An 18,333-nucleotide genomic window follows, 5' to 3' on the forward strand; every position below is an offset into this window, starting at 1 on the left:
CCTTTGCAACACTGACATCAGCCGTTCTTCGCTCCCTTTCAGCTTCAACTCAATTCCACCTCTATCTCTTTTTTCCCCCTCCCTTTTCCCTTCCTGTCAGGGTTCTTCCTATCTCATCATTGTAATTCTCTTGACTTGTCTCAGTTTTGCTCCCTCACTTTTCACTATAGTATCACACACAAAGAAACACAGCTAGAGAGGTTTTTTTTGTCAGTTACAGCATGTGGACCAATGGCTTGTCATATCCGCAGCCTCCTAATTGGTGTCACACAGTGTCAGGGGACTGGGAAATCTCATAGCACCACGGAGGACATCACTGAAATCTGTCTCCACACTTAACAAAAGAGAGCTTGCGATAGGCGCTTGGAGGAAAACAATGCACTGAGCAGTGACATAATCTGGATGTATTTCAATGCGAATTTGGCAAAATAAAAACTACGATTATGAACTAAGTCTAACCCCTGACTGCTCAGATTTTAAATATCTCTATATCAGGCCTTAATGTCAGAGGTGGAGAATGATGAATTTTCTCTGTGGGGTCTTTGACTTCCTGGCTTGTATGTGTTGGCACCAAATGATGGGACTCACTCTGCCAGCCATTGTTGAAGTGGTCAACAGTTCTCCTAAATAACACACCCACAGGAATTTGTCTCAGTCTGGTTGGTTTTAAGAAAATAAAGAGCGGAAATACGGAGAAACCATGTTTGGTGCTCACAAGAGTAGAGAAACTGAACCACTAAGATCTTAAATGTTTGTGCTTCATCCCTGTTTGTTTTCTCGGTATGTATGGATCTGTAACATGATAAAATTAGTCTGTAAAGTACTCACGTCTGTGTGTATGTCTGTGCATGTGGTGGTCTTTACGTTCTTTCTAGCACCTGACTCAGCGTTCACATGCTTTATAAAATTCTGTTTGTTTTTCTTTTTTTTCATCTTTGCCTTCTTTGTCTTTCCTCATTGGCCAGTTGCTATTTCTTTTTCTCCCTTCACTACTCCCCATGTGCCGATTATGAGTGGCATTATACTAATGTCTCAACTTCGTGCTCTGCTGCACACAGACCAGGAAAAAAAAATATCAGTGTTACAACGAGCGAAGCAGTCTCTCCCATCTTCTGCGTCCATCCTGCTCCCTCTCTCATTGCCTCTCTCAGCAGGTAGACAGGGCAGAGGTCTTGCCCTGTGACATCACAGCTCTCTTCTTGTCTCATGGCAGCTCAGATTTCAGCACCACGGATTAGATTAGGTTCATATTGGCTGTCTGACTCACTGTCCTTGAGTTATGTTGAGCTGTGAAGGGGAGCCTGCATGGGTGTGTGGTCAAGGAGGGGTAGATCTTAATTGGATTTTTGCTCAGATAGAGATAAATCTAAAACGAACTTGCATAGATTCTCTACTCTCTACTCTTGCTGCAGTTCCTCATTTGCTTTGTAATTCCAAGCACTGCCTTGTCTTTCATAAAAGTCCCATCAACTTAATGCCTCTGTTTTAAATTCTCCCATTTCCACATTTTTAGCTGCATTTTTAGCAAAATGGCTTTAGGGATAACAATGTTGGCTAGTCTACCACTTGGTCCAGACTGAGATATCGCAGCTACTGGATGGACTGCCATGAAATGTCCCCCTCAGGATAAATTGTAATAACTGTGGTTATTCCATGACTTTTCATCTCACACCATCATCAGGTCAAAATAGGAATTTGTCCAACACTGTTGTTTATGCAAAACTATGGCATTCCCGTCAGCCTCAGCCACGGTGTTTAGTGCGAATTGTTTAACATCAGTGTGCTAGCTTTGTCACTGTGGGCATGTTAGCACAGCAATATTAGAACTGCCTCCATTAAAATACAGTAAATCTCTTACTCCTTCACATACAACTCTTTCTTTCACATCTGCGATCAAATTAACTTTTTTAAAATTTTTTTTTATCAATACCCTGATGCCACCACCATGATGATATTACACCTTCTTTCTGACACTGAATTAACCTCTATGACCTATATTCCATATATACCTGGGTAGGCAGGAGCTCACATGTCCTGAGGCAAATTTCTATTTAAAACCATAAGGCTTTAAATATCAACAGAGTTACCATGAATTGATATTTTTTGCCAATAATACAAAGGTTGAGAAGCTTAAAAGTAATTTTTATTGAATCCTTTCATTCTATTGGTGCGTACAATGTTGTGCATAATTGGAGTTTATCAGTGTTATTGGCTCTAGTTACTTCACACCATTTGACTGAGAGACTGAGAATTTGGGTAAGGTAGATGTTCTTTTACCTTTCCACTATAGGGGGACACACAGATATATGCCCTAATCTGGCTCAGAAACATGGGTATGTCAGTCTGCTCAGGAACCACAGTGATGTATGAAACAGATGTGCTACTGACAGACAGCATGACACAAAGAGGATGAATGCATTGTGCAGTGAAGATGAGAACTGGTAGGAATGCTGCAGTAGGGTAAGAGGGGCTTTGATCCAGTTCTAATGAGAGCTTCCCAGATTTCATGAGCTGCATTCTTACTGAGGGTGTAAAACTCTCCTCAATGGACAAACCGCACTGAGTTCTCTTTATGGATACCATTCTCTTCTTTTATTCCCATTCTTCCTGTTTTCTTCCTTTTCTTCATTTTTCCAATCACTGCTTTGGCAGAGCTCCAACACCTAAGCTTTTTCATTGGCCTGCTCGACTCTACAAACAGCTTTACAGCATTCCTGAGCAAGAATCATGCCTCCTCACCTTTGTGTACACACTACACCTTGGCCCTCAAAATCTTTGATACCCTTTACAAAGACCTCCCTGGATCATCCTTGCCCTTTTGTAGCTTCATTCCTGTTCTGTATTTAACCACAAGCCCCACAGATTGCAGCCTCACCTCCTGCCCCAGTTATATTTCTTTATCTGTTCTGTGTAAACACTGCGTACACATACAAGTGTGCACATGGTCAGCCACATTCTGTGTTTATACGAGCGAGCATAGAGGCATGCTGGTGGTTTAAGCACTGTAAACATTTCTTAAACGGATGTCTGCTGCACAGTGTGGGTGATGTCATCCCGTGTGCGGCCTGAGCCAAGTTCGGCATTCTACACATGCAAGCAGCGAAGAGGGTCGTCGCACACACGAAAACATTTGACCAAAAAAAGGCAATCCAGCATTGGCTGTGGCATCGGTAGTCTGGAGCAAACATCATTAAGCTAAGAACTGTGACTAGCAGAGCAAAGAATTGAGTTAGCTCAGACAGTCAGCTTTCATCTACACTCATTAGGTTACAGCTCATTCTTAGGCCTGACACACAACTGCCTCTGTTTTTTCTTTTTTTTCGCCTTCCTTCCCCTTGATTCCTTTGTAGCTTCTTCCTGCCCTCCATGTGTCTACATGATTTTCTGTGTCTCCCTCTCACACACATGGAAAAGGAAAAGAAATGAAGAAAAAACAACACAATATTGACTTTGCATAGTGGAATGATTACTTATAAGCTGATGCTGTGGCAGGCTGCAGTCTGTTTTCAAGTTAGTGACTCACTGTGAGCAATGGGTAACGGTTGGGAGATGGAGCTGGAGTCAAGAAGCAGAGTGGTTGGCAGGCTGGCTAACGGGGGCTGGGAGAGAGGAAGACCTCTTCTGGTTGTCTTGGTGTTGCTCTGCCTTAGAAGGCAAGGGTTTTTCATGTTTTTTCTTTGTGGCTTTGGAGAAACATCAAACATGTGTATAGCCACACAGACACATAGCAAATGTACAAGAACATACACACACAAACACATGTACATAAATTGCTTTTACATAAGCAAACAACCAACGCCTGTCTGCTCTGTCTGTAAATGAATAATTCAGGAACAATGCAGCAAACTCCAAACACCCCAGAATGCTGCTGTGAATTCTAATCTGAAATATTATGTTACAGTTTTTCTCATTTGCTTTGGCTCATTTCTCGAAACAGTGTTGACATTCTCAAAGCTCTAGGTGCATTTGTCAAAACAGCTTATATGGTACAGCACAACATGGTAGCTCACCTGCGAAAGGTCATAACTCACCCAAAACATTTAACTCATTCTTCAAAACAAAGTTATTGTCTTGTATAAAAAGTCAATGCCTTCAAAACAAAAAGTCCCTTTGGCATTGTGTGGACAATGGTGGTCAGAAGTGGACCCTGGAAATTTTACTTATATTCACATTTCAGTCTGTTGCTATTTTTTCATTGACACTAAATGTTTACTGCTTTGTCGACTTATGTGAATGATATTGTGTTTCAAACTGAACACTATTCAGATGCAGTTTTCAAAAGTACAAGGTTTTACATGAAACCATTCATTGAGAGGAAAATAATGTATGACCTTAAACTGTAACACGGTGATGCATCATCACACCTGATATTTTCCTTTGCAATGCAACAGGGGTAAAATCTTCCTGCATGTCGCAATCATCCCGTGCAATGTTCTGCTGTGACGGCTTCGCAAGCAGCATCCATTGTAGTAAGCAGAGACATTTGGTCTCGAGATCAATGATTTATACCGTCCACCAAAGTAACTCCTCAGTTGGATTGAGAAATGGAGAATATGGTGGAAGCAACACCATCAGCATCCTTTGGTGGACAGTGAACCATTCCCTGATGACGTCTGATGGAAGCTTACCTTATCCCGCGCAATTACAGAACTTCTCTCGATTTCAGTGATAAGTTGTTTGTAGAGGGAATATGTGTACTCACACCATCTTCAGAAATTGCAGCACACAGTGATATTGTAGTGATATTACCCCGTGTTGTCCTGGCACACCTACTGTGGCTCGGTGGCCTGTAACATTTTGGCCACGTCTCCTGTCTTTGGCCAGATTGAAACCAGCTTCATCCACAAACAGAAGGGTGTGAGGGATTTCACTTCCTTGCCTCCGATATTCTCTATAACAGAATAAATAAAATATCAAATTAGTTTTACTGTAGAATCATACACTTACACAAAAATAAAACTGTTCTGTGTTCTTCTCTGCAAATTCAAGGCCAAGGAAAAAAAAAAAAAAACATAATACTGCACAATATATTAGGTGTAGTTCAAGTGCACACCACTACTTTACCTGTACATAGTGCAGGTCCTTCACTCTGTCACAGTTTCTCTCTAGTTCTTTCATGGTCTTTTCAACACTCTGGCTCTTGTTGAGATGCTTACAGAATTCATATTTTGAAAGACACCATTGTCCTCTAAGGTTACACTCTGGATCTGGAACATTATTTGTTATCACCCTGGTGAAGTTCTATTGCTCTTGCTGAGGTGTAAAAACTCTGCCACAATTGTTTGCATGTCTTCTGCCACCAGCAGAAGGTAGGCGACTAGTCCTTCACGTTGGAATTCACAACTAGAAAATATTACTGCACTCTACTGCACGGCCCTTTGCTGCACCGTCTGCCTCATGTATTTCTTGCACAGTTTCAGGCATGCACTGACTTTTATTCTCTTTAGTATTGACTTTATGTAATTCTACTGTATTTTTTTCTGCTTCTTTGTCTATTGTGCCCCCCTCCCTTACACCACCCCTTCCTCTTCCTCAAGCAGGCAGTTCCTTCTGTCCATACAGTACCTGTCCAGTTCCTTCATGTTCAGAAATGATTCTGTTTTGGTCAAGCTCTATAAATGTTCTTTAGCAAAATCCATACTCATCTGTGTAAGATGTGAAGTGGTAGTGAAGCTCAAGTTTTACCTGACAGGCAATCTACTAATTTAACATACATTACAAAAAATCTACGTTACTGTAATGATATTCATATATGCCTGACAGATTTTGACAGTTGAAAACGATTATTGTGCATGTGATGACTTGTTTAGAAGAATGAGAAATTCAAATCTGTTGTGAACAAGTCCACAGTGGGTTGGAGTTTGCACTTGTTGTTTTGAAATTATTCATTATCATTGTTTTACATTGTTGTTGTTTGCTCATCTAAAACACATGCTTTGCATATTCTTGAATATAGTTTTCATAATTTTTTATAATATGTACTGTCATGCAAACATATGTACACAAGAAGTCACACACAGTGAATATATTTAGAGTGATTTATGTACAAATGAGACGGCATCAACTGACAAATGGAAAAGCCAAATCTAAATAGCAGTAAATGTGTTTTCTTGAAAATGTACTGTATGCTGCACAGTACATTTCAATACTAATACCATAAAGAATCACACTAAATGAGTTATTATGTGGCACTAATTAGTTAAGGCATGACCTGTCAATCATCATACTGATGAATAGCAGGTATAATGTTTACCATGGTGATCATCTTAGTTTAGCGTGTTAGAATGCTAACATTTGCTAATTAACACAAAGTAGGGGATTGTGCTTAGTTTTGCAGGTATTTGGCTATAAACTAAAGTTTGGGACAAATCAAAATTTTAACCTCGTGACACATGAAGACACATAACACATGACACAATGTCAGGGGATCGTGAACGTTATTAGGTTTCATCCTCTGGGAAAGAAAATTTCATATAGCTGTTGAGATATTTTAGTCAACACTAAAGTGCTGTTTCAAACAGCCATTTCCATCCCTGTAGCCAATCACAAACCATGGTTTTTAGACCTAAATCCCATTACTCTCTCTACCTCCATGTCGCACACTTATACATAGCTCACTTTTCAAATAGGATAAAATAATGTCTTGGAGTTACCTTATTACCTAACCCTCTTTATCCACTCTTTCACTGTCGCTTCACACAGTACCTCCAACCAATCACTCAGCAGTCTACTATAACTGTTTCTCAGTGTCTCTATGATAATATTGATAATGTATTGCACCCTTTTCTCTTGATTTAATCTTTGTCTTAGTTTACTTTAATCAGTAATGAGCTGAGTAACAGGCATGGATTTCCTGAGGCAGTATGGGTAGTGTAGTCCCTCAGAGTGTCTGTCTCAGTGTAGGTCTGAGCTCTGTGCTCCCTGTCGGGGTACTAAGGGGATTGGATATGCTCTGCTAATGCTATTAGTGCTGCAGCTGGGGATTACTGTCTCAAAAGGAGAGGGGAAAAGGGCGTGAAAGTGAAAAATCATTGCGTTGGGGAGTATGTGTGTGACAGAGATTTGCATGGTGTACATGTATCGGGAAAAAAAAAAAAGATTAAAAAAGGGATATTAATGCAATCTATTGCACACGAACAAAAATACCAAGTTGCTGGCTCTAATGCAAAGTGTTGTGTGAGGTGTTTTTTTTTTAAATTTCATTTGGCTGTTACAGTGCTCCTGGGATTTGACTTAATTAGTCTATTAAGCTGGCCAGCACCTCTTAGAGACAGACGTATTTTTAGCTAAAGGAGAGATAGATGTCATGATTATTATTGTTTCACGAGGGCCAAAGTTTAAATTGATACAGAAGCAGAGGGTTGATCTGTTTGACCTGTCTTGTGTCAGAAAAGCCCATTAAAGAATCGTGTGACTTGTGGACAAAACATTAGTGAAAGCAAAAAAAAAAGTGCTGAGAACATTGTTTTCGGAACAAATATGGCATGCCTCATTTTTCACATTTCTTCTGGTCATTGTAAGTGATATTACTGAGCTCAGGTAGCAGGCATAGTGTACAGCATGTACATGGCTTGAGATCAATACAAAAGGAAAATGAGAATCCTCCTCACCTAAAATAAGCTACATCGTCCACCACTCAGAATATTCCCCCTGACAGCAGGGCAGAGTTTCAGAAGGTCAGCATCTTGATTTCTTGCAGGAACAATATAGTAGTATCTTATAAATAAGAAATAAGAAATGAAGAAGTGTTCTAAATCATTAAATACCATACACTTGATTTGGTGAATAACATTATCTAATGAATATGTACAGTGTTTTGGGGACTAAACATTCACCACTGGCGATATTATTTCATGAGGCATTTGTTTTTCCAATCAAACAGAAAATCTCGATTTCATATAGCCTGGGGAGCTGCTGCAGGTCATTTGTTTTTAAAACAAAAGTAACAGTCAATTTTCTGAAGTGTAAACTGTTGACATGGGTCATATACAGTATACCTGGAATCTCCTTCAACATGTTACTGTCTGTTAAATCTGGGCTTTGAATTCAACCCTGTTATCGCAGAAGGTGATCCGGGTATGTTGCATATTCTCCCCTGACCGTTTTGTTCATGTATCTCTGATCAACTATTAATCTCCACATAAGCAAAGAACAGTTTAGTTTTATTTATGCATTTGTATGCTGCCATAATTGCCAATTAGTTTCAAAAAGTATGTGCATCTTTTACACCCCCCAAAAAAAATCAGTTTTAAGTATGTCTAAACCACTAAAACCAATAATGAAACCAATGTTTCTGTTTTTCTTCTGTTATCCTTCACCCTTCTGTCTCTCTGTCTTAGCATCTGTTCGCTTTCTCAACACGCTCTCCAATATTCATTATCTCCTCGTATCTTTTCCCTCCGTCTCGCACATTTACACGTCTCTCTGCTAGTTGTGATGAGTCTAGAGATTGTCCTTATGAATATTTACAAACAGTAAGTTACCAAGGGCAATCTGCAGAGATTTGTTCACTCCCACCCTGTTTCATGTGTATGCATGTGTATGTCCGAGGGCTTCAGACTGCATGTGTGTGTATGTGTGTATTATTTTTCAGTACACTGTTTCTTCTCTATGCAGGGTCATGTATTTGGATCAAACCTCAGAGTAACCTATGTTATCAGAGATGTCAGCGTCTCTCCCATGTAAAGAGCCTGACCTCCTGTAAATTATTATGCAGGCTGTTTTAGCGTTCTCATATTTTCACAGGTTTTTGAAAGGGAGATTAATTTTAGTCAGTATTCCTCATGTCTGCATTTGATGTATAGTACAAGCTCTTTTCTCTGCATTTTTAGGCAGCTGACTGTATCTTCAGTACTCGAATGTGCTGCATGTTGCACCGGTTTAGCTGTAAGCATATAGTATACATTGCATTCTGCACCCCCAAAGACACCGCCACAAACAGACAAGGTTGCAGCTACATTGCACCATTCTGTCTGAGTGGCGTTAACAAGGAATTTTCTTCTAACACTTTTCAACAAATAACATTATTGTCCCAACAATGGAGTAGCATTCATCTGTGGAACGCAGTCAGGGGCAGCGGTGCTGAACTGGTTGTCAAGCTGACAGCCAGAGGACGATCACCTCGGTAAGGAGATTTGATTGAATGCCTTTTAATTGGAACAAATGGGGGTTATGTATAATGTATACTGAATGCTTAACTTTCTGCATTGCATATTTTTAACATTGCTTACATGCAGCGTTCTCAACAGCTCGCTTATTGACATTTCACTACTAAAAAAACAAACAAATCAAAGCATTGAGCTGAACATGTTTTCTTTAGGAGCAATGCAATGGGATATCCACTTCTTGTTTTTAAGGAATTTTCATGTACTTTTTGTAGCCAAATCAGTTCAACATAATTGTCAGCCTTAGCATTCCAAGGTGACTTTGGATAAACTATTATGATTATAATATTGTTTTAGTGATTAATGTTACACCTGGCCTCACAACAAAGGCTTTTTTGGATGTGTTGTTCATATGGGAGGGGTTACTGAGTTGCTATTCGTCCAGAATATTCTGACTCTTGCCAAACTCTGGAGATTTGTTGCTTTTTGCTTCTGTGACTTCTCTGGTCATCACAGAAGCTGTACTTGGCATTTCATTGGTGTTGGGTGGTGGATGTTTCTCAACTCAACTTTTAATGTGAGGGTGATGACAACATTTTGGCATTCTCTTTTAGGCTCTAGCCTTATCAGGAAACAGATTAGTACATACTGTTTGTCAGGCATCTCTTTAAAAGGTTATTGCTTTTTTCTGTTTGCTGCAAAGATCAAGCTAAATTATTTGTTTTGATAATGTTGTTCCACTAGCCAATTACAGAGGTGATATAATTTTGTTAAGAGGAAAATATGATGCTTTATTTAATTTTGGCATGACTAATATTTCTCTCAGTTGCCATAGCAAAAGGCCTATATTGTTGGGATGGTACTGAAGGGACTGTCGATAGTCTGCATGTGAAAGAATATTAAAAAGAATTCAACGCTGTGACTCTTGCCCATTCTGTTTGGTGTGAGTCTCTCTCTGTGGGAACAGACTGATTATAACAGAGGCAGACATCGAACCCCTCACCCAGCCGCACTCCGTCTCTCAGATAGAGATCAGGGAAGATGTATTTAAAAATAAATGGGTAAATATTATTTTGCTGTCAGATGCACCATTTGAAAAGCATGTTAAACCTGACACCAGCATGTGGAACTCAAGCCTTAAATACTTTAGTTCAGATTACACCCAGGAACCCTCTCTCTTTAAATTGTGGTTTGAGATGCAGTGCTGTTTAGATGCTCAGTGGTACTGAGCCTTTAGAAATATTTCTGCCACAAGCAATTGTAGATATCAGAGGATAGTTAAATTAAAGCTTTTAGACTTTTCAAGGTGTGTACTGTACCTGCATATGTGAGATTACGACCAGGAAACTAATGTTATTCACTGCAGATGATTCCCTCTGTTTTAACATTCCTTTCACTGTGCATGCAATATGATACAGAAGCTTAAAGATCAAATGTGTGACACCTACTATGGAAGCTCACAATTTCTCTTCTAAAGCAAACATTGGTAAATTGTGGAAGCTATGAAAAAAGAAATCTACCTTACTTTATTACTTACAGCAGGAGGAGGAAGTTGAAGGATACATTTTATCCTTCAACTACTGCAACAGTGAATGCAATGACAACTTATCTTTCACATATTAAATTATATCTGATACTGCAAGGCACAACTCAAATATTTCAAACAGCTACTTTCCAGAGCAGTCTCTACATCCGCTGATAGCTCATTTGATCAAAACAAAAATGCTTTTAACAAACAATCTAAAACTATCTTTTGTGTGGGCCTCCTCCATAACTGTGGATGTGGTGGGTTTCTTTTTTTTCCCTTTTCTTTCTGGGAATGCTGATTTATTCAGATACATACTGTGCCCAAAGTTCAAATTTGTTGAACTTTGACCCCAAGTTGCACTGACCTTTGCAAGCTTAGCCAGTTGCTGAGGGCTACCCGTGGTGCTGAGAATAAAGATGGAGGATAAAATAACAACGAGTGGTTCTAAAAGTATCTATAAAATTTCAAATCATCATTGTATTGAGATCACACAAAACAAATTATTTACTGGGCCTTAAAGTCTCTATAGTGAGGTAACTACTGTTGGCAATGTTCATATTTTAATGTGTGTGAAATGATATACGCTAATCACAATGGATTGTGATGTGACTCATAGAATATCCAAAAAGCTAAAAAACGAATGCTATTTAATTTGCAAATTAATATTTACAAATAAATTAGTACCACAGACTCGCCACTCCCCACCTGCACTGCATGCATGTGCAGGTTAGGGGCCTCTTTTTTTCTGCTATGATGTAAATATGATTCAAGGGTTACTCTCCTGTAATGCAGCATTCACACAGTAATACTCCATGTAGGACTGCTATGGATATACAGATGCAGAGAGAGGCACAGTGCCTACAGCTCAGGTGTGCTGCAAAAAAATCTAAACCGAGGTGAACAAAAGTCTGAGGGTAGTAATAATTACACCAGCAGTTCCACCACCATCATTATGCATAAACCTAATCAATGGTCATTGCGCTTAAGGGGAACTGCGACGTTGTTAATGAATGGTTCCAATGAGCGGTGAGCTCTGTGTGTGTGTGTGTATGTGTGCGAGTGGTTAGTGTTAATGTCTCTAATGAATAGATGTGGCACACGGAGCCTGTGGACACCTGCTGTTGCCATTAGTCCCAAAGAGTAGACTAATCACCCTGCCTTTCAAATCTGAGCAGGTTATTCAGTGTCCCTCAAACTCAAGGACCCTTCATTACTCGGACCACATGAGTGTTCAGTGATAATGCCAGCTTGCTCAGATATATGCTTCTTCCAGAGGCAAAAAATGCCACGGAAAAGCCCCTGTTATTGACTCTATCCCGCAGAGCGCTGAATGCCTGGAGGAGTAAGCTTTAACTTAGTGAAACAGTCTCCACAGACCTAAAGAATAAAGTAGAGCAGCAAGTATGAATTGGTCTCCTGCATCGACAATCAAGTACACGTATGCTGGTACACTCTCTACCACCTGTTGCTCCCACTTTCCAAACTCACTGATTAAATCATCCTCGCAAGAATTTCAACAATCAATGCTCAGTGAATCCCAGTTCCTACCTGTTCCCATGGATACTGGAAAGACAGAGAACAGGTCTGTGGGAGATGTAGTTTTTTTCTTAACTGGTCTGACCAACTAGCTTCTTTGTAGCGCGATGCCATCACTCGTCTTGATGTACAGTAAACGTATGAAGGTGAACATGCACGTGTTTTGGTGACAGAGATTCTGTCGGGTCAGGCTGGATTTGGAGCATGACAGGACGGAGCGATGAGAGAGCAATGACAGCTGCGAGAAAAAAACAAACAAAAAAAACAGGAAGGCTATATGTTGAAAGATTGAGCATTAGGTGTTGCCAGTGCAATGGCTGCGCTGCAGGAATCAGCTGTGAGCTGCTGATTTACAGGGCCTGAAGGACAGCCACGGCCTTCCACCCACTCCGTCGCCATGGGAGACGGTGGAGAGGAGGTCTCGTCTCCTTTACTTCCTCACCCTCATTCTCTCTCCTTTACAGTACTTATCCCTCCATTTTTCTTTCTCTCCCTCTGTTGCTCTGTTCCTTCTCTGTCTGTTAACCCTCCCTTTCCCTGATAACCCATTGAACTCCAATAATCATTTTGAATCGGCCCACTAAATAACAGCTAAAGCCAACTTCCAGGAAGGTGAATAATGATGAAAATTGAAATAATTACACCAGAGGGCCCACTCAGTCTTCCTATGTGTCTTGCTGCCTGCATGCATGTTGCATACGACCCATTCATTTCATTTGTCAGTCCAGCTGTACTTCCCTTGTTGGTAATGTGACTGAAATGTGTGTTATCAAAGGGCTGCAGGCCTCAGTGCACTAACAGTAGCAATGGAGAAAAAGGACAGAGACCACAAACAGGAACTACAGCCTATTCCCAGGAACAACCAAATCAACCTACTCACTCAAACACACACACACACACACACACACACACACACACACACGCACACACACACACACACACGCACACACACACACACACACACACACGCACACACACGCACACACTGGCTCAGCGATGTACAGTGGGGTCCAAGGTTTGAGACCACTTTCCCATTCACTTGCATTTTGCATGTGCTTTTACACAAACGTTCAGTATGTGTCTGTCTTTATTCCCTCTGAGTACACACCAACCTCTCCTTATCTCAGAAGGCAGAAGCAACAGTTATCGATCACATGACCTCTCCTCATGTCTGCATTACCAGCCAGTCAGGTTAAAGGCTTTAAGTAAATATTAAATAGAAGAAGTAGAGGCAAATAGAATGAGTGCAGTTTGTGAAACATTGTTTTTTGTTGCACTCTATTTCACTATTTAAACAGAATACACTGAGGGGGAGCCAGAAGAGCTACAAGAGCAAGATAGGGGTGGAGGGAGAGAGGGAGGCTGTTGCCACGGCAACCACAGCCGCGGCGGTCGTCATCATGAGGCTTCTTCTGCATTGTGTGTGAGTGTGTGTGTGTGTGTGTGTGTGTGTGTGTGTGTGTGTGTGGACACAGCGCGTGTCAGTTCACCCTCCTCTCTCCAGACAGGAGGCGAGGACATCCCCCTCTAACACTGTGCCAACAGAAAGAGGAAGAGAGAGAGACGCACACACACACAGTAGAGAGAAAGAGACAGAGAGAGAGAGAGAGAGAGAGAGAGACTGAAACCCCATAATGCACTGCACGCTGCAGGGCTGAAGTCGTGCAGATTCATCAGTTCCTGTTCGTGGGGATTGTGTGTGAGTGCACACACACTCATACACCCAGACCGAGTGCAAGAGAAACACACTGACAACCAGGCAGGTAAGACAGCTTTTCTCTGACCGAGTGGACGGCTACTGGCTTCACAAGATGGTCTGCTCATCCGTCTTTATCCATCTGCCTTTTGAGAGGAGGAGAGGGGAGAGTTGCTCGATACAGACGACAGGGTGTCATTAATATTTGACATGTTATGATTCCGACAACTTCCCTGCCTGTTGCTAGTGATTGCTGCTTTATTTTTTTCTTACTTGGAAATATTGTTTGGGATTTTTCCAAAGCGAGGATATATCTTAGAGAGGAGATTCGAAATAGCTGATAGGCATGTGGAATATCTGTCAGCTTTTGTCTATCACTGGGTTTGTTTTTGCATAGTTTTCCTTCCAGCTTGCAGATACTCTTTAGCTGTAGCTGATTTGAATATGTTGGAAAGGTTTTGCATACGCTGATATTATTGGAGTGCTGGTGAACACTGTAACTTTTAGGAAAAGGTAACTTCACTTTGTCATTCTGAAGACTGTTTAACTTTTTCATGCACATTGGGTACAGTCCTGCATATTTATATTATGATGTTTAGGAATAGTCAGAAGTTAATTTGAAAATTTACAAACGTTTCAAAAGTAGTAAAGTAATAGGACTTTAACAGTAATATGTGAAGTTTAGTTTTAAATTTTTCTTTGCATAACAACCGGTTAATATTGGATGACTTCGTCTGATATGTTTCACGTAATACTAAAGTAAGACTAATTATGTGATTTAAAATATAAATAATATATAAAAACCCTAATGTGCCCAGTCAAAAACAACTTAAACCAATGAGGCATTAGAGGTTACATTTCATCATGAGGACAATCACAGATGAGGCTTTTTATGATTAAGTTTCCAAAGCTCTTAGTAATGAGAGTTAAAATAACAATAGCCGGTTCTACAACACTACAAACACTTAAAATAACAACCTTTGTTTTTGAGGTAGTCTCATATCGTGTCAAATGACAGCAGTGCAAGCTGATAGGCGGGTAGAAGTGTGGCTCCTCCATTACGGGTCATTTTGTGGTTTAACAGCCACTGAGGCTTGTGACCATATCTGTTGCGCCAGAAGCACAGACAGACTGGAAAGCGCGACTGCAGCAGCTTAGGGAAGGGACTCTTAAACTTTATTACCTCAGGTCTCAAATGGGAAATTTCAGTCCTCCACCCTGGGACCCCATTGTGAAATCATGTTTCAACACTGTCATGTGGAGACACAGCGGAAGGTCAAAAAAGGGCTTAGAGTGAGAAATAGGTTTTGAAATGAAACTGATGATTTCTAAATAAGATATTAATTCCAAAAAGACATAATTTAAATGTCAGATATACAAGGATATACAGGAAAACATTTTTGCATTATTGCAGAATCCAGCTTTTATAAAATAAAATACAGGTCAGGGTAGTTTAATCATATTATCCTGTACCACATGAAAGTCTCTGAGGAGCGTTAGGACCGTTAAACTTGTAAGTCTTGCGTCTTTTGACAGTATGTGTTAAGTGGACATTGGAAGCTGTATATGTTGAACACAGACTGTGCAAAGAGCATTTATGGCTTAGGAAATGAAATGCAAAAAGGCCATAATGCAGATCAAATGAAAACTCAGTTGAGTTGAATATTCAGTTTGTCTCCATTTAGCAGACATCTGTTCTTCCCCTGCAGAACTCAAAATGGAGAGGCTCCTCTTTTAAATTTCATTTCATTATGGTTGCTTTCATTAAGAGCCCCCCATCACTATCTGTGTCGTCACGTGATAGAATTATCCACCAGACACCTCTGTGACAGCAGCATCAATATCTCCTCTCTCTACTAATTCAGCTCTGGTGTTTGGGAGACTCAAACTGCCTGATAAAACTGTACATGTACATGTCTGCATACTGTAGTTATCAGGGTGTATAATGTGTTCTTGAAAGTGTGTGCATTCTAGTGTGCTCGAGATGAAGCTGAGAGATATTGTAAGTGTCTGCTTTCTAATGCTGGCTCAAGCAGATCACAAAAGTAAATCCAGCAGAGTAAATCCAGCAGGGCTCTGTGTAACCGTGGTCATACCATAGCACTTTCAGCAGGGAGTTTCAGAGTTTAGCAGGTTTTTGAACAATGGTTATTCATTTATTCCACTACTGGTCCGCTATAGAGCTCTTTGTTGACATATTCCAACATTTTCCACTGAGGTCACATCTTGGGGCCCCAGAATATGTTGGTACCTGAACAGAGAACTGTTCAGACTGAGGAGAAAGGTGCAGAGGCTCTGCAAGGTCATTCAGTTTCAACGGATTGAAATAGCTGCTGTTGTTTGAAGATGATCCACTTAATGATTTGACCTTAGATACTCAACAATGGAGCAGAGGTCTGTTCTGAATGTTGAAAACCTCTCAGACACACACTGGGTTGCCCTGCTGGATTTTCCATTCCATCATAAGATCCTTGAGGTTCTCCAGTAGATATTCTTTTGCTCTCTGTCCAGCTCTGGCTGTGCTTAACAACATGGATCAACGGTGATATATGGATCCAGATCTCCTTGTCCAACTTCAACCCCTGTCTCAGTTTTTTTTCTCATTTTTTTCCCTTAATTCTGGTCTTTAATGATCTGGAACATTAGGGACACATGTCCACATGTTCATGGATCTGTGGCCTCATTTCGATGTGATCACAATGAGCACGGATGTGAGGGACGATGGCTCGTGTTTGAAAGCAGAGGCTCAAAAGTCTTTTTCATTTTCTCCTCCATACACAGACATCAGCAGAGCAGTGAGCAGGAACCTTAGTGTGCATTAAATTATCTGCAGTTGCAGCAGTTATTTGCAAATCCAAAACCTTTCACTGTGCTGTTTCTACTTTCCGGTGGAAAGTACATTTACTCACGTACTGTTCCTAAGTATAATGATGAGGTACTTGTGATTTACCTGTGTTCCTATTTTATTCTACTTTGCCGTTTTGCTTTGCACTTTACTTGTCTCAGGTGAAGTAAGTACTTCACTTAGGGCAGTGTTATACAGTAAATTGAACTATAACAGTATATAATTTAGTTTAGATTTTCTCCATTTTGGTCAGCTACAACATTACAATGCTGCTTAAATTTGAATGCACAATTAGTAATAGTTAAATAATATAATCTTAAATAATATAGTGTAACACTGAGGTTCACTTTCAGTCTCTCAGATTTTCATGTGAAAAAGCTCTAAAAACGGACTGTGCACTCCCATCCAGCACCAAAGGGCAGACAGACAAAGCTAACGACTAGTTGGTGAACATAGTGGAGCATTTAACAGCCAAAGAGTCATTTTACTCTTGGAGTGGGTAGAGAACAAATTAGAGGTAAAAGAAGAGTGAATAATGGACTTAGATTTGCCATGTTTCCAGAAGCATGACCCCGAATGGATGATAATGTTGTTCCGTATCTGCTGGATCTGTAAATTGGCAACTGTTTGCCAGCAAGTTGCACTGTGACAACTTTATAAGGTGATAATAAGTAGTGTTGTGCTGTTTACAGCTTGTTCTCTCTGCCCTCAAGTGGCCAAAAGTAAAACTTTGAATGCAAGATTTTTACTGGTAATGGATTACTTCTTACATTGTGGTATTACTACTTTGGCAAATTTGGGACAGCAGATGACCTGCTGAAGTGTCCATGAGCATGACAGTAAATCTTTATCTGGCATCTGTGCACTAAATGGGGCAATTGAAAATGGTAAATTGTATAACTCGGACAAACTGTTCAAGCTTTTTCTAGACAGTTACAGTGCATGTATGTGCTGGGAGACAACTCATCCCGTTCCCAATTCAGCGTAATTCTGGAAGACAACTGCAGGGCCTTTTTTGGGCACAGCCACTTGCCAGCTCTAAAATCAAAATTCCATATTACGGTTGTCTGTAGTGCATTGCTTTGTCTCTATGAACGAATTGATAAATATTTATAGAAGCTGGAGCTAAACATTAACACTCATGGTAGCACAGAGATCCATCAGAGGTGCTTTTGAGGGCAGGCTGCTGTTCAATCAACACCTTTCCCTCACACTCTTACACACACACACACACACACACACACACACATGTGCATGCATAAGCCAATACAATGATAAATTCCAAACACCCTGATATATTGCAGCCACAAGTCAGTGATGTGGCTCTGAGTCACTTGGTAACACCCACCTGACACATACACACACACCTCCGCAAACTTACACACACACACACACACACACACACACACACACACACACACACACACACACACACACACCTTGCACTCACACATGCTCACATAGACACACATGCACCTGACGTAGTGTTTGATGGAGTCAGACACCATGGCAACAGAGCTGTGACTCTTGCTGTCCTGTGAGTGGACTGAAGCTGTGGAGGAGGGAGGAGAAAGCTATCAGCTAGCACTGCTACTCAAGTGCAGCTATTATTATTCCTAACCTC

The 18,333-nt window shown here is 40.6% G+C and overlaps 1 protein-coding gene across 1 annotated transcript in view; it reads left to right on the forward strand.

The window, feature by feature from the left end:
* Positions 1-13,774: 13,774 nt before the first annotated feature.
* The window catches only part of LOC130167246 (muscleblind-like protein 1), a 66,818-nt gene continuing 62,259 nt past the window's right edge, over positions 13,775-18,333 (forward strand). Inside the window, exon 1 of the mRNA XM_056373226.1 lies at positions 13,775-13,931. The gene's annotated coding sequence lies outside the window, so the exon portion shown is untranslated. The remainder of the gene's footprint in view (positions 13,932-18,333) is intronic.

This window comes from Seriola aureovittata, chromosome 4 (assembly GCF_021018895.1).
Source record: "Seriola aureovittata isolate HTS-2021-v1 ecotype China chromosome 4, ASM2101889v1, whole genome shotgun sequence".
Lineage (NCBI taxonomy): Eukaryota > Metazoa > Chordata > Actinopteri > Carangiformes > Carangidae > Seriola > Seriola aureovittata.